We start from the raw sequence: 24,071 nt of genomic DNA on the forward strand, positions 1-24,071 counted from the left end.
GCGCCATTTTGAAAAACGACGGCAGCGTTTCGTGCGTCTGAAGTCAAGGCACCCGACAGGTGCCGTAGATGCATAATTCATGTTGTCACAGTATTGCCTTGTATAAGTTACGCGCGAACTTTGCTAGTATGCGTGTGAAGCATCGTACATACCTGCATATTAATATTATTCAAATTAAATTTCACCGGTTCCTTGTTCGTCTGTCACGCAAAATGTGACGGGGGTACCAGTTTTGTATGATACAACGTATACAGAGCTCCAGTCGGTTGCCTTGAAATCCAACGCACGAAACGCTGCCTTCGTTTTTCAAAATGGCGCAGCTCGTGGTCGGCATTTAACAGTAAAGGCCGGGTTTTTCGAGGCGCCATACATCGGAAAAATTACGATTTTGGAAAGCTTTAGGATGCTGGTATGAAAGTCCAAACTCTGAGAAATACGCCAGTGTAAGTAAAATTGTCGAGTCGTTCTTATTTCGGAAGATATTAGGATTCAAAATTTGTGACAATCCTACAGTTTGGATTTCAGGCATTTAAGACATGCCTTGAAGTAGGGCTGTGGTGGCAACTGATAAGAGAAAGATTGTAAAAGCGAGCCACTACAGCCCTATTTGTGGGGCTAGTATCACTACTTCTTTGAGTTGTACACAACGTGGCTTCCATTTACAAGCATCCCTTCAAAAAAGAGGGACTGGGCCCATTTTTGAACGGCACTGTAGCAACGCATTAATGTTAAGCGTGGGCAGGTTTAGTTTCTTGGGGGGATGATTGGAAACGTGCTTGAGAAGTCTAGGGTGTGCCTTAATAAACAAATCACGAAGAATATTTTAGAACGTTGGCATTTCATCTAATATTTTGCTCTTGACCAATAGGAATGGATTAACGTGTCTTGCATCCCAGTGCTAACGTGTTTTTGCGCAGCGTGTTTTTCTATGGGTAATTTCATGTACTCCAGATTGTTAAGAGACTTCGAAGGCGCGCGCACACCTATGTAATTGTAAATTGAACACTGACTGTCAAAAATCTCGTGACTGAAAATCCTCTGTATAGGAGAACTGTCTCAGGTATATATATGAACGAATATAGAGAAAAAGATAATCGATGACTCGCGGTGTTTTGTTGCTGGTAGCGATGGCAGCTGGTGCTGCTAGCTTTCATCAGGCAACTGAAGTCTGGATGCTACAGAGTCTGCGATATACCGCTGGATCGCGTCCTCCTCTATATTCGTCATCTACCGCGGTGATTATGTTTATCTCTTCTATATATATGAAGGTTGGATATATATTCCCCATCCCCGGAATCATGGTATAATTGACGCAATCATTTCAGGTTTTGTAAAATACCGATAGTTTTTAACTTAACTTATAAAAGTTGAAACAAGTGAGCTACAGATTTGTATTTGGGAATATTTAAAACCAAATACGTATTTTTTCACGAAGGAACTCCCGCTGACATGACTGTTTCGAAGTTCAAAATTCCCTAACTATTTAATGACCTTTTTAATATCACAAAGGAACATCTGTAACATTGTAAAATTTTGCTCATCGTCACTCAAAAATTGACAGCAACACAATTTTTTTGAAATAAATTGTCAGTAAAGTGCACAGTTATGCCACAAATTCGTTGCACAAAGTTTATTGCCTATCTTTGGCGTACACTTTAACACGCCAACAAATTGTAAGCTGGCTTCGTGAAATTGGCTTCGAGCCAAGGTGACGGTATACTTGTGTTTACCAATGGGTAATTTGCACTTAGCAGTTTTAGTTTATTTATGTTACTGTTTAAACGAAACCCAGAGTGGTGTTACAGTTTCAGCTGTCCGGTGTAACGGTCTTATTCATCCTCTGTGCTCCGATCCTAGGATAACCGAACGCCGCTGAGCGACCCGGAATGCGACCGGAACCCATGCATACTATCCCCAATGCGGTTCACTTTACGGGTTAGCTGAGGCTACATCAGCCTGCACCACTTCATTGAGAATTAGCGCATGCGCCCTCGATCACTTTAGTGTGAATTTCGCGGCAGGCGACATGGGACACCGTTACAACACTTCTTTCTGCGGATGGAGACCATATTTATATTTAACAAAAGACAAGAAAATAAAGTTCACGAAGACACCTGAACATTGATTAGACAACATTAGACCACTGAATTATATGAACTCAGTTCCACAAAATTCGAAAAAAAATCTGAAAAAGTGATTTGATAAATAAACACGGTCAGATTTGAGAGAAAATTCGTCCACGGTCTTTCCCATTTAGCCACTGCTCCAGTTTATGCAAACAAACGTAAATAAAGTACCGTGTGTATTGAGAGCCATTAAAAACATCAGTATTATTTTTAAGTTATTGCAAATGGAATATTTAGCAAGAGAATCATTTGTAGTAGTGCAAGTATACATGTGTTGATGGAGTACATGTACATGCATGTGTGTACACTTAAAACATTGCCGACCATTGTTAGCAGAAAGCCAAAGTTGAAATTGATAAGAAAAGACTAACAATTCGCAATAGCTTAAACATACCACGGTATCCTTTTTCAAACACTCTTTTATTTACCAAAATATGCAGCATGTGTGGAAAAACTGGAGAACAATTCAAAATTTTGAATTTAAATACCTTTTTTAAAAATGAAATGTAACGTATACACATACATCTTTCACACCATTTTTTTCGAAATGTCACTCAGTAATTGATTAACAAGAAACACATCCCAAAGTGAAATCTGAAGCCTGGTTATATTTTCTGTTATAAATTCAGCAAACTGTTTCACAATGTGGAAGATCTCTGCAGATGGATTTGGGTACAGTCGTTTGCTGGCTGGCGTCGCCATTTGAACAAGCAGCAGAAAGTGACTACAAAGTTGCCGAATTTAAGCCCATGCTCACAAACTAAGTGGAATTAGTGGAATCGGTGAACATACGTGTGCATGTCCTACATCATGTGCACACCCCGTGCGTGCACATGCATGATCACGGCCCGTACGTACGTGTGGACTTCAGTGTGCGTGCGTTGAAGTGGAACTGTTTTTTGAGGTAACTTTGTTAGTCATGGCGTCTAGTGTCAGATTTGACGAACACAAGAAGGAAAGCCTGAGAATAATACAGTTATCTGCGAAGTGGGTCGTATCCTTCTGGGATAACGGCGTACGCGTGTGCAACTGGAAAAATTAGCAGACGGGTAAAGGGAACTTTGCACAACATGCTTATTTTTATCCGGCGTGTTTTTGCCGAGATCTGAGTACGGCAGATGAATGAGATAGTTAAGAAAAAAAAACGTCGTGCCTGGTACAATGTGCCGTTTGTAATGCAGGATGCTAACAAAATGTACTCTTCATTATGTCAAACATCTTTACTTTCCATTACTTTTAAGAGAGAAAAATAACGAAAACAACAACACCCCACAATGAAATTCCTCTGTTTTCTGTCCCGATTCAATTGTTTACAGATAGGTTTATAGAAAAAAATTAAAAGGTCCCCAACTCTTTCAATGAATTTGTAAACTTTAAACCAAATTACTCAGGGTTTTTTATTCACTGAGTAAATTTGCTGTAAATTTCATTTTCTAAAATATTTACCCAGGAAGTATTTCAATTCTTACAGTTCTGGATTTTTAGGAATAATACCAATAGAAAACAGCTGAACGGATGTCACGACTAAAACAAGATAATTTTTGTCTGCAATATATCTGTCGAAAATCAAACGTACCCCCTTCTTTTCGTCCCATTCCTGAAACATCTATGTCAAAGAATACTCTGAGCTGAGACATTTAATATTGCTATTGATTTATATAAAATGCCGTTCTACGTATGATCTCTATGATCAAAACATACCGCTATGTTATAAAACACCCATGCGCGAAAACCCGCAAACCCTCACCATTCAGCTAGCTGTGCATGTTTTCTGAGCATATACGCGTGTCCTATCCAGTCTTTATGATTGAGATCAGTTCGAGGAACCATGAACCAAAGGACTGTCTTTAGTATGTAAAACACGCCCTCTCTTGTTTTCGCTCGAAGGGGATGAATTCAGCCCGCACACAATACGGGCGTTTAACAATAGTGCACCTCCAAGAGTTTGCAACCCGTTGGCCAATCACAGTGAGCGAAATCTGTCGACCCAATGCACGTTTGGAAAGGGTCGACAGATTTCGCCCATTGTAATTGGCCAATACGTTGCAAACTCTGGGAGGCGCACTATTGTGAATCGCTTGTAACAAAAGTTAACCCCTGGTTGCGCGCTGCCGAAACCCCTGCATAGGAAAAATAACATGTAAAAATGTCAAAATTTCTTATTTTTTGGGATCAGTTACTTCTTAAAAACTCAACTTGGAAAAAGGCCTTTTCGAAAATATTTGCTAGCATGTCAATTTATAGAAACTGAAAAGTTACCTTAGCAAAAAGAGAAATAACCTGCGAAAAATTGACCCATCACTGACAAAAATCTGAAATACATGAAGAACAGTGCAACTCGGCAGTCTCGTATACGCAGATTAACATACGGAAGTAAACTTCAATGGTAGTGTGTCGGTAAAAGCCCCAACCGCCCCCCCCCCAAAAAAAAATGCGATTTTTTTTTTACTTTATAAGGAAATGAACTTAAAGCAATAATTTACTTTTATGAAAGATTCTCATGCTTAATCTAACCGTTGCTGACAAGAACTGCTTCATGTCAAATCAACTGAATCTGGACCCATTCGACTGCAGAAAGATAAAACTTTGCAACATTGTTTAGTCTCCTTTTGACGTAATTTCATGAAGCGAAAATAAACAAGGAGACCTGAGAACTATATTGCCGAAAGTGAATGGTCGTATAACATTTACCCATCTCCAGGTGACTTTTCCTAAATATAACTTGAGTAAAATAATTGTAAAATTCCAACATGAGTGTTTCACGGCGTGGTTTCAGTTATTTTTGAAAGGATGATTTCTAATTGAAGCCACCCCAAAAAAACACTCGTGTGGGAAATTTTATCATTGTGTTCTTCATTCAATGTGGTGAAACAGCCCCGGGACATAAATTTCATCAACGAACTTCCACTTCCAGCACTATATCGTCGAAGGTCTCCTTAATCGTGCGTATTTGTTTTCAGCACTTATGTGTCTTTTTTTTACAATTGTAATACTCTAAAAATCACTGACATCTACTCTTTCCAGTATCAACTCAGTAACTCTCAGCTACCGCAACCAATTTGCTCAATGTTTGAAATGAGGATTTTCATCACCACTTTACAAGGCAAAGTGAAGAATTTCTTTCCTCATTCGCACGTACTAAGCTCGCTATTTCTACTGTGAACCATGTAGGTGCATATAGTACCTCAGCATCCAAACACAACTATAAAAGTAAATTACTAATTAACTATTTAAGTAACGACTAATTTCTTAAGGGGTTGCAACAGGCAAAGGCTACATGGACATGTACATGTTGTATTTAATATTTGTTGTGTTATTTGTAAAGTGTTAGTGTGATGTTGTTTTGTGGAACTTTGTTTATTCGTAACTGGGGACCCCACCTCGACAAGCACTGCTTCTTGGGGGCCCCAATCCACATACACTCTGTGAAACTGTTTCTATAGAAAAATATTATGTGGAAATAAAGTGAATTGCACTGAACTGAAAAAAACTGACAAGAATGTTCAGTTTCGGCAAACAGAAAATGGGTGCGTGCCACGTATCAGTACCTTTTTCTCTAATGACGTCATCACGTTAATAGGCTGTCGTGTTACACGTAGGCCCGACAGACAGCGAAGTATAAAGCAACTTGATACGGTGCAGTACGTATGAAGTTTTTTTCTCTCTCTTTCTTTCCCCCACAGGGCCTTTTATTCGAGTTTGGTTTTAAACAAATTCAATACACTGTGAATTTACATTAGACATTAATCTGTTACACAGCAAAGATCGTAATTGTATGCTTATACCACAAAACATTATTCAAGCACATGCCGCCCTTGCAACGGAGCATGGCATTGAACAAAATGACTCCAATCTTTAAAAACGTCAATCCAAAGCTGATTTGGATACTTTACCTGCTGAAGAAAATAAGTATAATTTTATTTTTTTAAACAATTTTATTAAACAAAGAAGCCCACCTGGAAATGTTACTATTCAGCAGTATTCAGCAGTCTACAAATCCACGTACACTTAAGAGCTTCAGTGTATAAACTTAAGTCAGTCATCTTGACAACGCCATATTTGTATCTTAATCATCTGATTCTCAGAGAGTCTGTCCCCCTCCAAATAAATTTATACAGCATAACATTTCAGTTCTTACAAATGTCTGGGGTGGATCTGGAAGAGACAAAATAAAAAAAAGTAAACTTGGATAAGTGACTTACCAATTGTATCTAGACCAAGAACCATTAAATTTCTCTTAGACCAGTGATCAATTAAAGTAGCAGTGGTTTCAAGCACTCTGTTATAATTCATGATGGTCCTAAGGGGCTAAAATTAAAGAGATCCAAGACTTCACTAATGAATTCGTGCGAAACTGAATCAAACGCTTTCTTAAAATCAATTAACAAAAAGACACCAGGGGTATTACTGTTCTCTGTATAATAAAGTAAATCATACATCAAGCGAATATTATCCTCGATATAGCGCCCTGCAAAAACCTTTCTGATTTTCATGAATAATTTTGGAGAAGCAAGTTTTGAGTCTCAAAGAATTACAACCGGAAGCTAATTTATAAAAAGTATTCAATAACGAAATGGGTCTCCAGTTTAAATTAAGAACTGACGGGGTTTATCCCCTTTTGAAAGCAAGGTAATGATGCCGAGCATTGAGTAAAGCAAGATAATGATGCCGAGCTGTTGAGTAACTGAGAGTCTCCCAATATCATACCCAAAATTAAGAAATCGTGAAAGAAACCATGACATGTCAGAGAAAAAAATTATAGAATTTAAATGTAAAGCCAGTTTTAGTATTCTTTAAAACGTTCAAAATTTCTTCATGGGTCAGCGGGCCACTTATTTTTTTCCCTAATCGAAGTTGAAAGAAAAGGGAAGGTTAAATAATAAAACAGACAGAAGATTAACGTTTGGTATTTGCTCTGAATACGTGTGTAATTCCTGTGAAAACAACGGGCCTCCTCCGGAAGTCTTTAAATCAGTGCCGCTTCCTTTGTATAATTCTGGTAATAATCCTATTATTACAATTACACTTCTACAGATTAAAAAAAAAACCATTTCGATGGTTTCTCTCCACAATACATCCACCTTGTACGGGATCTAACCATAACACCATCCATTTTCGATTCATGCAAATTAACAAGACAAAGTTGCTTGTTTGATTGATTGCTTTCCATTTGATTAAAAACCAAACAAAACTAAACAGTGATCTGTCCGATACCTCGGGTTAAAATCACATGAAACTAGATTAGAACAATCAGAAGAAATCCCCTAGACTGTTTCAAAGTGGAATGCTGTCTCCAGGAAACCCCCTTGAGTTCAGATTTTGAATCAATAAGATAAATAAGATCAGGGTTTTTACGTAAACTCAACACCTTGTGTCTAGTCAGTACATAATTAACAGGGGATAATTTTTAAAGTCAAGTTTACTGTCTAAAACCAGATCCCAATTACCGCATAAAATTGTATGGGGATTGCCGAAACCAAAAATAACATCATAAACTTTGTTGAAAAAATCCGGATCGTCCCTATTTGGGCCGTTAAAGCATTGGCTTCCTTCTTGAAAATCTTTACTAAAAACGTTTATTGATCTGTCCCTTCATCTTGGCCATCTGTTCCGTCACAGCCACCAGCTCAGATTTCAGAGAACCAACAGTCTTCTACAAACCGGACTTAGCCCCACGATTCTCTGATGGTTCAGCTCTACAAAGGCCGCTAAGCAGGTCTCGAGCTGTTGTTGACACTCCACCAACTTCGACAGCGAAGAGCGGACAAACGCCTCAAATTTTCCTGGTTTTCGTTTATAGTTTTCTCGGCCGGGCTGCGAAATTTTTAACGTACTACATATTCGCTATGGGTGCAAGTAAGGCGCCTCTCCATATGGGTATCAACACTCGAGCCAAGCGCTGCGTATCCGTCACAATCTCCCCTGGTGTGATTTCGACGGCCAAACGTAATGCACGCGTGTTTTTTACTCTTTCTACGGTAATGCACACGTGTGTTAAGTAAACGGGTCGATTTTTTTCCCGTGAAAGTGAAACGCATGAACGCATCGTGTGCGCAACGCACTCAAAAATCGTACATAATGGAAGAGTCCTTAATATGTACCTGCGTACGTGTTATGTCATGTGGGTACGCCTTTGGCCTAAGAAACCGAACAAATTCGATGCCGGAACTGTCTGTTGCGAATATTTACCTATCTACAGTCGATGGGTTCGATGTTTACTTGGGCGGCCTGAGGCGGTTCTTGTCAGCAAAGGTCAGATTAGACATAATATTTTTCATACATACCGGTCATTTCTTTGATTTTGTGCACTGAATTAATTCGAACACCGCTAAACTGATTTTGACTTCCTGTTCTTAAGACTGCCATAAAATAATTACGTTTCTTTACATTTGCGCAGGAATACATGGCTAGACTGGTCGACATGTATATTAGATTTTTGGAAGTGAGCGATCAGTTTTTTCTCTTTAAAGTTGGGTAATTTTCAATTTTGGATAAATTAGTATGTTAGTGAATATTTTAAAAAGGCCCTTTTCAAAGGTTATTCTTTTAAGAAGTTAATGACCACAAATAATTGCCAATTCTACATTTTTTGCAAGTTATTTATCCTACCCAACTGTCCCGAAAGCGCGCTGTCAGGGGTTAACTTCAGCCTCTATTGTGGAAAAGTCATCTGGAGAAGGGTATAAATGGATTGAATTAAATACCGTTCACTTCCGGCAGTATTTTGATAGGTTCCTTTATTCATACACGTTTGTTTCACTTCTTGCATTCTAAAACGAGAATAGGTAACGTTACGAAGATTTTCCAACCTATAGTAGATTGATTCAGCCGGGATGACCCGATGCAGTTGTCAGAGCGAAACTTACGTTAAAGGAATTTCCCTCATTGCAGACTTTTTCTTTAAATTTCGTTCCTTAGAAATTGTCAGCTGTCAAAAAACTTATTTTGGTTGTGTCTTAATTAAAATTATTACCTCAAGACTACCGGTCAAGCAATGCTTGTGAATATCTTACAAATATTTTTCTGGAACTGATTTTTTAAAGGAAACAAACGCTGTTGCTCATGCAGTCTGATATTGAAATGTTGACGCTCTTGAAGACAAATGCTGTTCTCCAAAACAGGAAACAAAAGAGAAAATTAAACAACCCTCCTGCACCAAAAAAGCCTTTTCTTAATAAAGAGCACTTCTAAAGAAAACACGTTTTCTCTGATTTCATCTCTTGGCCATTGTTTGGCGTGCACAAGGGAATTATCCACTTTGACCACAGGGCGAGGTTTCCCCTCGTTCTCTGTTTTCTCAGAATGACGCGATCTACATTCAGAATTCGCATCTTGGCATGAACAGAAAAAGCCCTTTTAAGCTCGTTATAGTTGAGCTCTGAAGACAAATGACTCTGCATTCGACTTGGATGCTTCCATATTTATTTGAACAGATAAAATTAGAGAAAAAAACATGTTTTCCTTAGAGGTGCTCTTTAAAAAAGAAAACTACCAACAAGTTGGGGGAAAGGACCCTTTACAAAACCATTAGGTGAACGGGCCGAGCCAAATCAGAAGATATTTTGTTTGTGTCACTTATATAATTATCATACGAATGGTTAAAACAACTCCCTTCACTGTATGCGCTTTCATGTATACATTTACACAAAGATTTCTATAGAGGGAATATTGCGCCTTGGTGGCATGTTCGTGTCGACAACTGTTACCAGTGGAGAAAACGCAGTTTGATATTGTATTGAGCAAAACAATTTTATCATACGCTATGGTCCTACACATCGATTTGGCTTATAAACGTTAATAAATACGTATTTTATGTATTTGACGACCCAACGGCTAACAGCTCACGGCTCTATCGTTTCATGTTGACAATTGTGACTTTAATACACCGATCTACACGTCAATTGGCAATAAGTTTATAACCTGTACTTCACCAAAGCCATGCCCATGAGGTGTGTGAACTTTTGTTATAAAAAACACGTAGTGTTATCACGCGTACACTCTTGTTTTAGACCATGCCAGAGTCTGGCGCTCGACTGGTGTTGACTTGTATCACAAAATGGTGTACACGTTATTGTCAAAGGTAAAGATGTGTATATTTGTTTGCGGTGATACAAGTCGAAGAACTAATGTTTTGGCTATCATCTGGTTTCCAGATACGCAATGATAACAGATGCGACGATGAATATGGAACACCGTTGCATTCTTTGGTAGTCCAACATTGTCGGTTTCGTTAATTTCACAACTCGTTCTACAGTGCAACCGTTCCATTCCATGATTTTACCATTCAGTTTGGCAAGATTTAATTTGGTATTTCCTCCATTTCATTCGCCAGTTTCACCATTCAATGCCACATTTCCATTCAGCAATTTTACTATTCTATTAGGCGATTTCGCAATTCGATTCTGCTATGCACCATTTAGTGTTGTAGATTCAATATTCGACGTCCCACCGATTCATCTTTCCGCCCTGAAAGTTCATTATTTCATTTGCCAAATTTATCAAAATGTTTCTTGGAAAAATTGTTTCATTCGAAAACAAAATTTACATGATAAGTTTTCTCGTTTCCAAATTTTTATTCAATGCATTGGCACAATGTTACGCGTAATCGTTGTACTTATAACAAACTCGTCTTGCCATTTTGCAAATTATCATTCAGTTTGGAGATTTCATCAGTGGTTTTTCGCAAGTTAAAGAAAAGAAATTCGTTTCGTTTCCCCAGTGCGGACAATCCTTTCTTTTTGTGTTCATATTTTGATATACACGTATAAGACACTTTCCCCTGGTCGTGAACAAAATTGGCCAGTAAGCTTTATGTAGTGTGAACCTTATAATAATTAGCAATGCCATAAACTTCTGGTTTAAAAGGACAAAAACGCGTGATTGCACAGACCCCCCACTGTAGACAGTGCAGCTGGTACCAGAGTTGAGCTTGGAAAATTTTTGACCAGGCCAAAATACAAAAGAGGATGTTATTTTGATTTAAATGACATGCTTAAGGTCACAATACCTTTTTTGAGAAAAATAAATAACACACATTAAGATATCACAACCAATTAAGGCAAAAGCCAATATTTTTTACAATAACCTATGAATCCGTATGTTTACTTGTACTAATTTTTGTGCACACACTCACTTTGGCACTTTGTTATATCAGATTGCCTACTTATATAACGTATAAGTAGACCACCACCTTATGGCAGGTTCACACTTGGCGCAAAAGCGAGCATAATCGCGATTTTGTGACGTAAGACCAGCGGCGTATCCATCTTTTGGTGTAAATGGGGGAAAATTCAAAAGCGATTGCGGCTTTGGACTCACTGAACATGATGATGTTGGCGGGGAGAAAAATATAAAAAAAACCTTGCCTACGATTTCGACTTCCTTGCTTTAATTTCGTGGCATTGTTTTCTCAGGGTTTTGGTGCTGAAATTTGATAAACAAGCATATCGATGACTTTCTGTCGTACTGACCTATGAAGTTTTATTTGAACAAAAAATCTAAATTTGGAAGGGGAGGGGGGACGTTGCCCCCCTGCAGGATACGCCATTGCATCAGACCAAATATTTGTGCTGCGAATTCGTAAAGGTCGCACACAGGACTTGAAATTCGCTTTGGTTTCACAGTCGCCCGTAGTATGGACTGGCCTTTAGGATTATCTGCGACGTCATTATTTGTCACGTGACATGCCCTCAAAATTGAATTTTTTGGCAGGCCTGTTTCTCTCGAACTATGTGTCTGATCCGGTGTATGTGAAAATGGGGGTGACGTCATGATGGTGTCATCATCAGATTTTCAAAATGTTTGTCATGTTAACATTCTTTTTAACATATACCAAACTTTTAAGAATGACTCAAGAAAACTAACATGAATCTGTTTTGTCTAAGATGGTTTCTCACTATTAAGAAACAACTCCATGGTAACCTTCTTTGAGCAATACGCTCCTCAAACCAAGTTGGAAATCTTTTATTGAATTTAGTCCTGTTTTGTTTGACTTGAGCACGAAATCAATCGGAACACAATTCTCAATCCACGTGTGAATTTCACTTGTTTATCAAGTGCCTCATTTCATCTCATCATCATGTGCAATTTGCACTTACCCCTAGGCTACTTTTTAAAGTGTAGCTGTAATAAATTTTTATTCTACACAATTCTTCTGCATCTTTGTACTCTTCTTCGTTGTATGAAAAATCTTGTACACTCCTATTTAGTTCAATGCATTGAAAAGAGCATGTTTTAAACAATTAAAATTATCCATGCAACTGAGGGCGTTGTTGCTGTGACATCATCTAGTGAAGACATGGTCAGTGCATAGGTGTTTCTGTTGAAATTATGAACCATGAATTTACCTACTGAAACATTTGTGAGATAGGGATTAACATTTTCTTGTTGCTATACACATGAACAACAATAAATCAACAAAGAAGAGAAAACTGAGTCCAGGAAAATCTACAAAAGTGCAGGACTTTTGTGTAAAACCACTGTAACATTGAGGCTTCTTCTTCAGATGACATCACAGTTTTCCTCATGAATATGGAAACATCATTAGCATAAAAGCCCAAAAGGCGTTAAAATATCCTTTGAAGCAAGAACGGAAGTTGAAATAAGATTAATTGAGGGAGAAAGGTGCATTTTAGAGGTTTGTAGTCACAAAAATGTATTGCAACCATCATTTAAGACATGAGAAGTAGGCCACTCTGTATTTTCAATTTACACCTTGGTATAGGGAGTGCAAAATACAGTGTACTGCAATTTTAAAGCTTGCAGGCATGCTTTCCTCAATATGAGCCTCTCGGTGGTCTTTAAAATTGATTGGTCTGTTTGTCAAAGATTATTAATCTTCTTCTTTGCACAAACAAAACAAAAGATTTAAGTACGTATCCCCATTCTGACTTGAGTGGCTGAAAGTATTCTGTAAATTTCTGATTACCGCAGTCTATTCATCTGAAAGAAATTGGAAGATATGGTGGGCAGTGCCAAAAGTAAGTTTTCTTCGAATTGCAACATGGCCTTTAGAGTGTACATGTGTGTTTGTGTCAGATGAGTGACATGAATGAGGTATGTGTTGTGTCCAGCATACCCTTATGCTCGCACCATCTGGATTACTTACATAAAATGAGTATGTTCGTTCCACTACCATTTTTTCTTACAGAGAAAAATTGTTGGGGTATGAATTGTAGGTTGGCAGTGATGGCTAAAAATGCATATTGTGAGCAGTCACATGCAAAGGCTTACCAACAAGAGGCAATGGAGTTCATAAGTATGGCCCTCAGGTAATTTCGCCTTACATGATGCTTTGCCCTGTCTTGCAAATAAAGACCACTGTCCTTATTTAAATAACATCTTTGACATATTTGATGAACAAATCGGTGTTTTTCTCAAAATTCTCTACGAACAGTGATGTTTGATGATGCCATCTGATATTTGTCATCTGTTATTTGACATGCCTGCAAAGTTGAAATCTTTGCAGGCCAGTATATCTCGCACAAAATAAGTCTGACTTGGTTGAAACTTGGCATGGATCCAAACCGGGATGTGTTCGATGTGAAAATTTAGGTGATGTCACGATGACGTCTCTGCCATATCTTTTTTTTTCTTAATACGTTCTTTTTGATGTATCTCCTGAGCAAAAATGAAATGGTTTCTTTAAATTCCTTGTGCGAGGCCTTTTTAAATTTATCGATATACACCTGTGTCAGTATGTTTTGGTAGTATCTGTTCTAACCTTGACAATCGCCCCTCCTCCGATTTCAATAGAATTTTGCATGCACCTTACAGGGCTAGAGTTAAACTCAATGGAAAAATAAAATCACAGGCTGCATACAAGATTATGATAGATTGATGACGAAACGAGAACATAAGCACGGGGATTACTATTAGGCTGGCCCGCGTCATTGAATTTAGCGCGTAACTTAAATATTGGTGAATCCTTTGTAAGTCACTGCAATAATACAGGGAAGGAGAGCCAGTCTATGAAAAACTCCAAGTTCGTTAAAAGTCTCGAGAGGGCGATACACTTTAACCTTAGGCTACAGCAAACCAATATTTCAGGAACTTTAAGTCCAAAATACTTCAAACTTGCCACGTACCCGAACTGGCAAAGGTATACTTGAAAACTGGAAAGCCGTCACGATGACGTTAAAGATTGATTTCATTATTTTTCTCATTTCAAGTACCAAAACTGACATGCGTAATAGTCAAAAACGGGAAAGATGCCATGTCAATACCATAGTATGAAATAATTTTTCAGTATACATAATTTTTGTAATATATCTATGAAAAAAAACAACAAAAATTCCTATGACATCACGGGTCACGTGACTTCATATTAAAGGTGTACATTAGAAGGCCTTTCAACGAGAACAATAAAAGTGCTATTAGGTTCACCTTTGGTATATGAGTAGAATGGGATATGTTAAAGGTGAAAGTGATGATGCCGTCATTGAGGGTCACATGACATCTTAAAGGTGAGAACCTTTGGTCCTATAGTCCTTTATCGTGACGCTGCCATGTTTGTCTTGTTCCCTGTAGACTTACTGGCAATAGTACTACAACTTAACATGTCGATAAAAAAGAAGAGCCTGTTTTCCCTTCCAGCCTCACTTTTCGATTAGAATGATAGAAAAGCAAGATCGCTGGTCCATGATAGAGGTCTACTGAGTTCATTTTTTCGTATGTTTGTAGACGGGGGGGGGGTTAAATGAAAATGCGCGGTAAATTGTGATGAGTCATCAGGAATGACGCCGAGTCATCTTATAGATGCAAAGCCTAATGCCCAATATATAGCTGTTATTCCAGTCGGATTCCCTCTTGGTATGTAGGCAGACTAGGACGTGTTACGATTTACATTTAAGGTAACGACTTGATGACGTTATCACGCGGCATCTTCAAGGTACATACTTTAATTCCCGATAACTAGATGACTGCAAGTCGAACGGTTCACTCTGGGTATATAATGACGGCGTGATTACGTCAATTAGGGTCATATGACGTCATCTTAAATTTAAACTATTTATCTTTAAATTATAAACCTTTCAGGCTGATGGGGTTTATTCTCGATATGTAGGTAGACTCGGATACGTTAAATCGAAACTGGTACGACGACGCCACGATAATGTCAATCTGTGGACTTAAACCTTTTCTGCAAACCTCATAGTCTTGTACAGTTTTTTACTCTACATGTCTTATTGCACACATGCATATTTGAAAGACGCCCTTTTTTCAAAACTTAAGAAATGCAGAAAAAACATGTTTTGTTGCAAACAGACAAAGTAGCTCTCGTTCGGTGCTGCGTTTGTTCTCTTAACTGAAGTGATCATATAATTGTTCTTGGCATCAAGACGGTATGGCTTGATAACGGACTTTGAACAGTGTGCCGTCTAACGATTCAATAATTAAGGCACCATCATTGTTTCAGTATCATAGACAAAAAGGGATGCCGATATGTTTGACAAAAGTGTCCTTGTACATTTGTCACAATTTCCAAATCACTGATATACTATTATCAAAAGTTTATTTGAAAACATTTTTCAGAAAAGTGATCATCAGTTGCTTGGGTATTTTCTTCAACCCATTAATCTGCGAGCGATTTTGGATGAAAAGCCGATCATAAGTCATAATCGTGGAGGAGCAATCATGTGACTAGTGAGACCACAGAGGGCCTTTGAATTTTAATTGAAGTACTGCGGAACAAATAAATAATTGTCAATCTACAGTGTTGTCAGGCTAATCGTGATATCATTCATAGCCTTGGGTATGATTCAATTTCCACCAAAGGTTTGCAAGCCTCCACCTTCTATCTGATGAGCGATTCTGGAGGAGCCATTATCAGGCTGTCATTGATCTGAGCACTGATTGAGCACAGTTTGATTGTCGAGTAGTTCTCTTTTCCAAGTCGAGTTCGGACAATTTTGCCCTCGGTTTTCCTGGGGGCATAATAAATTGACGGTTTGGAGGGGACGATGTGTTTGTCTAACTAAAAGTGCTGGTGGGTACCTAGACGTGGCGGAGCCAAATTAAACGGGTACGGACGTAGTTCCTTTGGAATGAAGGTAACCCACACTATTTGACATGGGGATTTCGTACTGAGCGAAAATTGCCGACCATGTTATTTACCTTCATTGATTCTAACCTGTGACATGTTCCGGTGTACATGTAGGTTGTGTATAATACTTTCTTGATACTCGACTTAGCTGGGTCCATCATCATATCCAACCTGTACAACTATGCCCCGTAAAAAAATTCCCTTCACCCACTGTGAACCCCCCCCATTTTATTTACGTGAACTTTTAGTAGATGAATACAATGATCCCTGATCAAATTAACGATTCTTTCATAACACACGACTTTCAACCGGTTATCAAAATCAGGGCTGTCCTTTTCTGAATTGCGCCTTTGCAAAGGCGGCCTTTGCAAACAAAGATGTGACATGCCTGCAAAGTTGAAATCTTTGCAGGCCAGTATATCTCGCACAAAATAAGTCTGACTTGGTTGAAACTTGGCATGGATCCAAACCGGGATGTGTTCGATGTGAAAATTTGGGTGATGTCACGATGACGTCTCTGCCATACCTGTTCTTTTTCTTAATACGTTCTTTTTGATGTATCTCCTGAGCAAAAATGAAATGGTTTCTTTAAATTCCTTGTGCGAGACCTTTTTAAATTTATCAATATAAACCTGTGTCAGTATGTTTTGGTAGTATCTGTTCTAGCCTTGACAATCGCCCCTCCTCCGATTTCAATAGAATTTTGCATGCACCTTACAGTGCTAGAGTTAAACTCAATGGAAAAATAAAATCACAGGCTGCATACAAGATTATGATAGATTGATGACGAAACGAGAACATAAGCACGGGGATTACTATTAGGCTGGCCCGCGTCATTGAATTTAGCGCGTAACTTAAATATTGGTGAATCCTTTGTAAGTCACTGCAATAATACAGGGAAGGAGAGCCAGTCTATGAAAAACTCCAAATTCGTTAAAAGTCTCGAGAGGGCGATACACTTTAACCTTAGGCTACAGCAAACCAATATTTCAGGAACTTTAAGTCCAAAATACTTCAAACTTGGCACGTACCCGAACTGGCAAAGGTATACTTGAACCCCCCCCCCATTTTATTTACGTGAACTTTTAGTAGATGAATACAATGATCCCTGATCAAATCAACGATTCTTTCATAACACACGAGTTTCAACCGGTTATCAAAATCCTTTTCTGAAATGCACCTTTGCAAAGGCAAACAAAGATGTCTATCTGTTCAGAAGAACAAAAAAAAACAACTCGGACCTGGAAGGAATAAAACTTGTTTAAATTAAACACATTTTCTCCCAATACCATCAAAACTGCCAGTGCTTCTTGGGTCATCGCAAAAACGTACAACAGCTTATCCTACCCTTTGGAAATCAGCGTTACGTCAATGAAAATGAACAAGGACTGAAGATTCGAGCTATGAATGTGCGGGGCGGAATTTACTTGGAAATGTGAGAACTAGCACTAACATAATAAGCAAACACAGCGAACACACTCTGTAAGCTCCTACAGTACTGCAAACCACTTGAATTTCTGAATAATAAAACAGGATACTATTTGTAGGGGTATGGGACGAGCTGATATAGTCAGAGCTGACACTGATTGCCGGGAGAAAAAAAACAAGTTAATCCGACTGCAAGAAAATCAGCGTAAAAGTATTGCTGGCGGACGGCAGGATAAGGTCGAAGGCCAGGAATAATATAAGCACGAGTGAGTTTGCTCCACTCTACAGCTGTATGATGACTGTACAGAAGAATTGTCAAAACTGTGGATTGATTCTTACTGACTGCTTTTCTCTTCGTGATATGATTTATGGGTGAACTACGTAAGTCGTTTGACTTACCAAGTAAAATTTGACCTAAGAACCATCAAATCCGTGCATGTTCTACAGTACACATTTGGTGCACACTCAGAGGTTTGCAGTCATAACATCCATTTTCGCTCCCACGATTGTGACCCATCTGCTGTTATCTACCTATTCAACTTTACACTGTTTCCTGACCAAGTCTTGGTGGCTGGCACTCGGGTTGCAAGGAATATGAATGACCAAAAATGGCATTCGTTTGAAGAAATCTCAGGCGAACGTGTTACCATTATTAATCAAAACGAGTAGTAAACCACTTTTGAAAACTGCACATCTTTAGTCTGAGTTGGGAAGTGACATAGGTGTTGCGTATTGATCTAAAATTATCAGACTGGAAAACAAAGGTTTGATTTATGTTAACAGTGGCTTCAAGAATTATCGGAGAAAATAAATAAATGTTTGGAACTATTGAAGTTTAAACGCGTAGTATTTTCGTGGACAATTAAAACGTGAAAATTCCAACAAAGTGGGATTAAAACCTGCATATTTTGAGTCTGGCTGCAGCCCGTCAGGGCCCCATAGAGCCCCTTTACACGGACTCAAAAACAATAAAAATTCCCTCCGGTCATGCCGGAGTGCGTCACAATCCCCTTTCGACATTCAAGAACACTGGCCAAAGTGCACTAACATTCTTTGAACTTTAATTGAGACGCAACTGCGACGTCAGATAGTCCCATGGACATATCTTATTACGAAGAGACAGAAAGAGAGAGAGGTGAAAAAAAGCGCACAAGATTTTCCTGTGTTTTTTAATAGCGCTGAACGCCTGTCATGACACGTGTTATCCCATTTATCTGGGAGACAATCCTCGATGCATCGCGACATATAGACTTTTAAGTCCATTTGTGACGATGAAATATCATAGAGTCCTTCCAAGTGCAAGTTTTCTTCCATTTCGCTAAGACTTGCCGGTGTTTTAAGCGTTTACTAACGGCTCTGCCATTCCGAGCGATGCTAGTATTTGCCATCAAAACCAATGCTGACTATATAATCTGTGAAGGATCATAGGAAGCTAGATAAAATTGGAAGCACGTTGACGAGGGCACACATAATAGTTTGAAATTAGACGATGTGGTGGTTTTGTTTAGTAACCGCTTTACTGGATTAACTCACAGAACTTTCTAATCTACTGAGATCAGAGTCCAAGGATCCACGAGTGCTACCTATAATAGGCTATGCCTGCTGACTTCGGTCAATCGGGTGCACATTAGGAATAATGAAACTGGAGACACATTTGTAACTTCCTCCCTAATGAGACAGTTCGGTATTTTATAAGGCCAAGGTCTTTTGCAGACTTTCGCGCGCGCGTGTAACTGTTCCCGAATAGCCTTGTACAGGCATACGCTGTTGAATATTGAACAGATCCATTGTCACATACTTCACGTATTGCGAAACTTCAAATAAATTGTATCCTATATTACTACATAAAAATTAAGTTTTACTATATTAAAATTTACATGAATTAAAACATGTTAATTATGTGGCTTTGTAACATCCGATTCATCATCAGTTACTGTTTGAAACAATAGTGGTGCTTTGTAGTATAAAGAGAAGCGATTTATTTTCTTTATAGATCTTTGGAAATCACTACCACAGTTGCTCCTTCACCGTAGATCCTGTCGGATGGGGGGATATATCTCCGCATTTCGAGAATGACAAAAACATAAGCAAGAAAATTACAAGGAAATTCAAGGAAAGGTGTTTCAAAATACGGCTATCTGCATTTATGTATGATTTAGATACATTATAGTAACAAGGGAAAATTATTGTGTTACCCTCTTGTGAAACACAAATCAGGACGGTATGTCGGTTTGATTCGTACATTATCAAATACGTTTAACGGACTGTAACATAACAGTTGTTTTTCTTGTCATTAGTCGCTGGTGGGTGTTCTATTCACAATATATGTTAATGTACATTTATCTATTTATTATATTACCCATGAAATTCAATAATTGTTGATGTATGCACGAATAAATAAATTGTACAAATTTTCCATTTCCTCTAAATATGAAATCAATAATTCAAATAAAGTCACTTTTATATGATAGCCATCGTTGTTATTTTCTCGGAGCATTGCAGTAACACAGTTAGCGAGCTGGGAGGGATTTAGTTTAGGGAAAAAAGGGAAAAATGTTAAGATGTTAGAAAGACGTTAACAGAAAAAAATAGGGATACACTCTCTCCCTAGGCCACATTTCGAAATCCCATTGAAATTCACGTTCATGTATTTCGGGGCTGAAAAGATGGGAGATGGTAACTGATTAGCCATAACATAACCAAAGCTTACCCTTGGAGCAGCTACGTCCAAAAAGTAAGACTTTTTCTCCACGCGGAGACTTTTGCCACCGGGTCAGTTCCTGGTCATGCTTGAACCTGTACGACTGTTTAATGGTAGCTGATATATCTCTCACGTCCTCTTTGTATCTATATTTCATTTTGCTCCTTTGGAAGTACAGTAATACCAGTCACAACCCAAACAGCCGGACGAGTAAGCACATGTCTGTTAACAGTGAGATTCAGTTCCTGATAGCGACCATATGGGCTCCTTGGGGCGATTGATCTTTAAGACTCCTTTCTGTGCAGTGGTTGGGGTCTAGCCAATAGGAGTCTACAGGCTTGTGGTGTATGCCTGGGGCGAGGACTGTAGGGAATGTGTGCCAAGTTAACCGTTTGGAAAAAGTTATGACCAGATTTGGCGATTTGGTGAAACTTTCACCACCGCTCCGGTTACCCCAGTTAACTAATTATATTAAATGTTCATGAATTTCTCTTTCAAAAATGTCATTGATTGCCATGAAAGCCAACTATTTTGCTTAATTGACTTTTCCAAGCTTTCTGTAGCACAGACTCCTTACTGTTGAGCTTCAAGTAATTGATTTTATTTATTTACATATTCAATATTTACAAGCTCTCTTCTGTACCTGTTCTATTCCATTATTTTGCTGAGCAGTTTTTGAAGAATGCCACACTTGGATAGCATATACTAAAATGGGTCGTATGTAACAATTAAATAAAGGCCACCATATTGGATTGAGAAATCTGTGTCCTTCTAAGATACAAAGAGTATATACCCTGGTGGATGCGGTGGATGCACTAGAAATTATAGACCATTTGAGATCACTCTGTATTATAACTCCGAGTAATTTTATTCCAGTAAAAGTGACTGCATGGGAACTTCTCTTTTTAAAAAACTAATCATCATTTGTTGGCATTTAGAAGGTTTGGGTAACACATTGTTCTGCTGACACCAAACCGAAAGATTATCAAGATGTACTTGAAGGGTAGATGCTTCACCAAATTTGACTACTTCTCCCAGAGTTAGATTGTCTACCGTCTGCAGCAATCCATAGAGTCATCGTCAACAAGAACAAGAAAAAGAAAAGGTCCCAATTCTGTACCGTTTGGAACCCACATGTAATCGGTTTGGTAGATGACAAATGACCGTTTAGCTTGGTGATTTCGATTGGTGAGAAAGCTGCAGAGTAGGAACTATGGATTCTCTATCTGAGGTCTATAAGCTTCTTTATAAGTAAGTTATGATTAACCCTATCAAAGGCCTTGACGAAGTCAATTGCGCACAGTTGGGCTTAATGTCCCGGTTTATCCAAACCCTCAAAGGCAAAATTGAACATTAAACCTTTAATATTCCATATTGTTTAATGTCAAGTTTGATAGAAATATCTTCAACGATCCATTTTGCAATAAAACTTTCAGAAATTCTCCCCAGGTAAAGGTGTAAGTGAAATGGGCCATAGTTGATTGAATGATGTTATTTTGCTAACCTTGGGAACGGGGACAACAGTAGCAGTCTTCCATTCGTTAGGAAAATTCCATCCAAAAGAACATGAATTGAAAATGGTGTTAAAGGAGTTGCTAATTCCTTTGCAAATTTATGGACGAGTCGTGTAGGCAGATGCAGTGATGTCCAGGCTTTGCAGTATTGAGGTTTTCAACAATTTGAGAACTTGACAACGGGCAGTAATGATTCAGCTGACAAACAGGAATAATTGCAAGATTAAGAGCTGGAAACTGATTACAAGCACGGACGTATATAAAAAAAACCTGGACTTGCAACGCCTTTGTATGAAAAAGAAGCTAACCAGCGGCCATTTTACCGAGCCGAATACAAAGGCGTGGGTTGGCTCCCTACTATTGACGTCAGGAAGAACAAAGGCGGACATTACCTCTGTATAGCAGTATTCGGCTCGGTAAAATGGCTGCGAGTGGATTCAATGACTCTATAGGCTGATTAAGGGCATTGCGAGTCCAGATTTTATTATACACGTCCGTGATTACAAGCGGCAGTAAACTGCTTGTTTATATTCTCAGCCGCTCCTTGTAGGTGTAGTTGGGCACCTGGAATGCTAACAGGTTTTGGTTTCAGGTGGTTAAGTGACTGGATTTCACGATGCCACTTACCAGGTTGTTTGGTTTGAGGGATTCAACAGAGGTTCTTTAAAACTCCGCTTTGGCAGCTTTAATCTCACGTTGGATTGTATTACGTAACTGGCGCCATGCATAGGGTTCAAGAGATCTATGAGCAAAGGCCTGCTTGCTCATCTAGCTTTAGAATGCTTCGAGTGGTTTGTTCCATTTGTTGCTTTCTGGAAATTAAAGGGAAATGATGATGATAGTTGTTGTGGTAGTCTCAATGAAGGAGAAATCAACTTGTTGGGTTGTTGTTAAACCAACGATTGCATGAGTCCAGTCACAATTTAAATACAGTGGCCAAATGATCTGATAGAGGAACCCTTTTGTGAGCATAGTGTAAATGCGTTGTTTTCAAGTTGAGGCAATTTAGCTATACGCTTAGCAAGAACACAGATATGATCACTTGTCTTAGTTGGAGCCAGCTGTGTTACCTTGTCGAACAAAAATGGATAGTTGACGAAAATTTTATCTAATATAACGTCCGAACGTGTTGCGAACTGGACAATCTGGACCATTCCAAAGTGATGTTGCAGATAAATCACAGTTCATTTTGTTGAAACCGCCTAATACAGTGATGATAGCTGACACATCTGTTGCATAAATCCGGTGAATAGTTTTGCCGACATGATCTTTAAGTTCATATTCATAAGTCGATCCCGGAGGAAAATAAATACGTCCAACATAAAGATTCGTGGGCACGCGTCTGTTTCCCATAAGTGAGAACTTTAACCATAGGCACTCAAAATCACAATTATGAAATTCTAATGTGTGCACAGTTAGATGATCTTTAGCATAAACAGCAACTCCACAGCCCCTACGGTTGATGCGATTTTTGTTAACAAAAGTATAATGATGAATGTCAGCTGCTCGAATTGTTGACTCATTAAACCAAGTCTTAGTAACGACGGCTATGTCCACTTGATTTAGTCCAAGCGCAAGTTCAAACTCATGCTCTTTATTATTAAGAGATCTTGCATTGGTTAAAAACATGCAGGGAGTTTCCACCAGTTATTGATTCTCAGTCGTTTTGATGACGAGTTATTGGGACAAGTTGACAAATCATTAGCGGCCTGCACCCACTCTGTATAGCAGTATGTGGATCATGCCAGACAGTCGACAGTCAATCTTACAGGAATCCCAGTAGTCCGAGTGTCGATTGCAGTCCACTCTTAAAGGGGATGGTGTGTTTTATTCCTCCATTGTTTCTCTTGCCAACTCTCCTTCCTCGAAATATGAGCAACCCATAAACCTTTAATGTTTGCAGGAGATGGTGTTGCTCATGCAAATAAGCTGTATTGCAAAGGCGGGTGTATGATATAGGCTGGGCGCCATATCCAATGAGGGCAGAATATGTTGGCATTGACATTGTCTGTAGGTTATTACCGGTACCGCCATAGCCAAAGCTTATTTTCCAGGCAGGAATTTTTGGCAAGATTCTCGATTTGTACATCCATGCAAATAATTATATCAAAACCTACGTTTTGATCCAGGAGAGATGAACAGGTGAGGCCTCATTTTGATCATTTCTGCACTGGAAATGGGATTCACTGAAATCGTCGATTGTAAACCCGGCCACTTTTTTGGGTATACGCTGTAAAACGCTGGGCAAATTTTTTACACCC

General features: G+C 38.8%; 2 protein-coding genes across 6 annotated transcripts in view; one reads left to right on the top strand and one right to left on the bottom strand.

The window, feature by feature from the left end:
• The window catches only part of LOC110977259 (G protein-coupled receptor 54-like), a 158,087-nt gene that overhangs the window by 70,432 nt on the left and 63,584 nt on the right, over positions 1-24,071 (bottom strand). The window contains exon 1 of one of the 3 annotated variants that reach the window (XM_087137227.1): positions 20,306-20,665. The exons of the other annotated variants lie outside the window; for them this stretch is intronic. The gene's annotated coding sequence lies outside the window, so the exon portion shown is untranslated. Of the gene's footprint in view, positions 1-20,305; positions 20,666-24,071 lie in introns of those variants that run through there. 3 annotated transcript variants of the gene reach the window in all.
• Positions 1-24,071, top strand: part of LOC110990465 (G protein-coupled receptor 54-like) — a 218,528-nt gene that overhangs the window by 28,960 nt on the left and 165,497 nt on the right. The gene's annotated exons all lie outside the window — the stretch shown is intronic.

This window comes from Acanthaster planci, linkage group LG05 (genome assembly GCF_054643075.1).
Source record: "Acanthaster planci isolate LZ-2023a linkage group LG05, COTS_SCS, whole genome shotgun sequence".
NCBI lineage: Eukaryota > Metazoa > Echinodermata > Asteroidea > Valvatida > Acanthasteridae > Acanthaster > Acanthaster planci.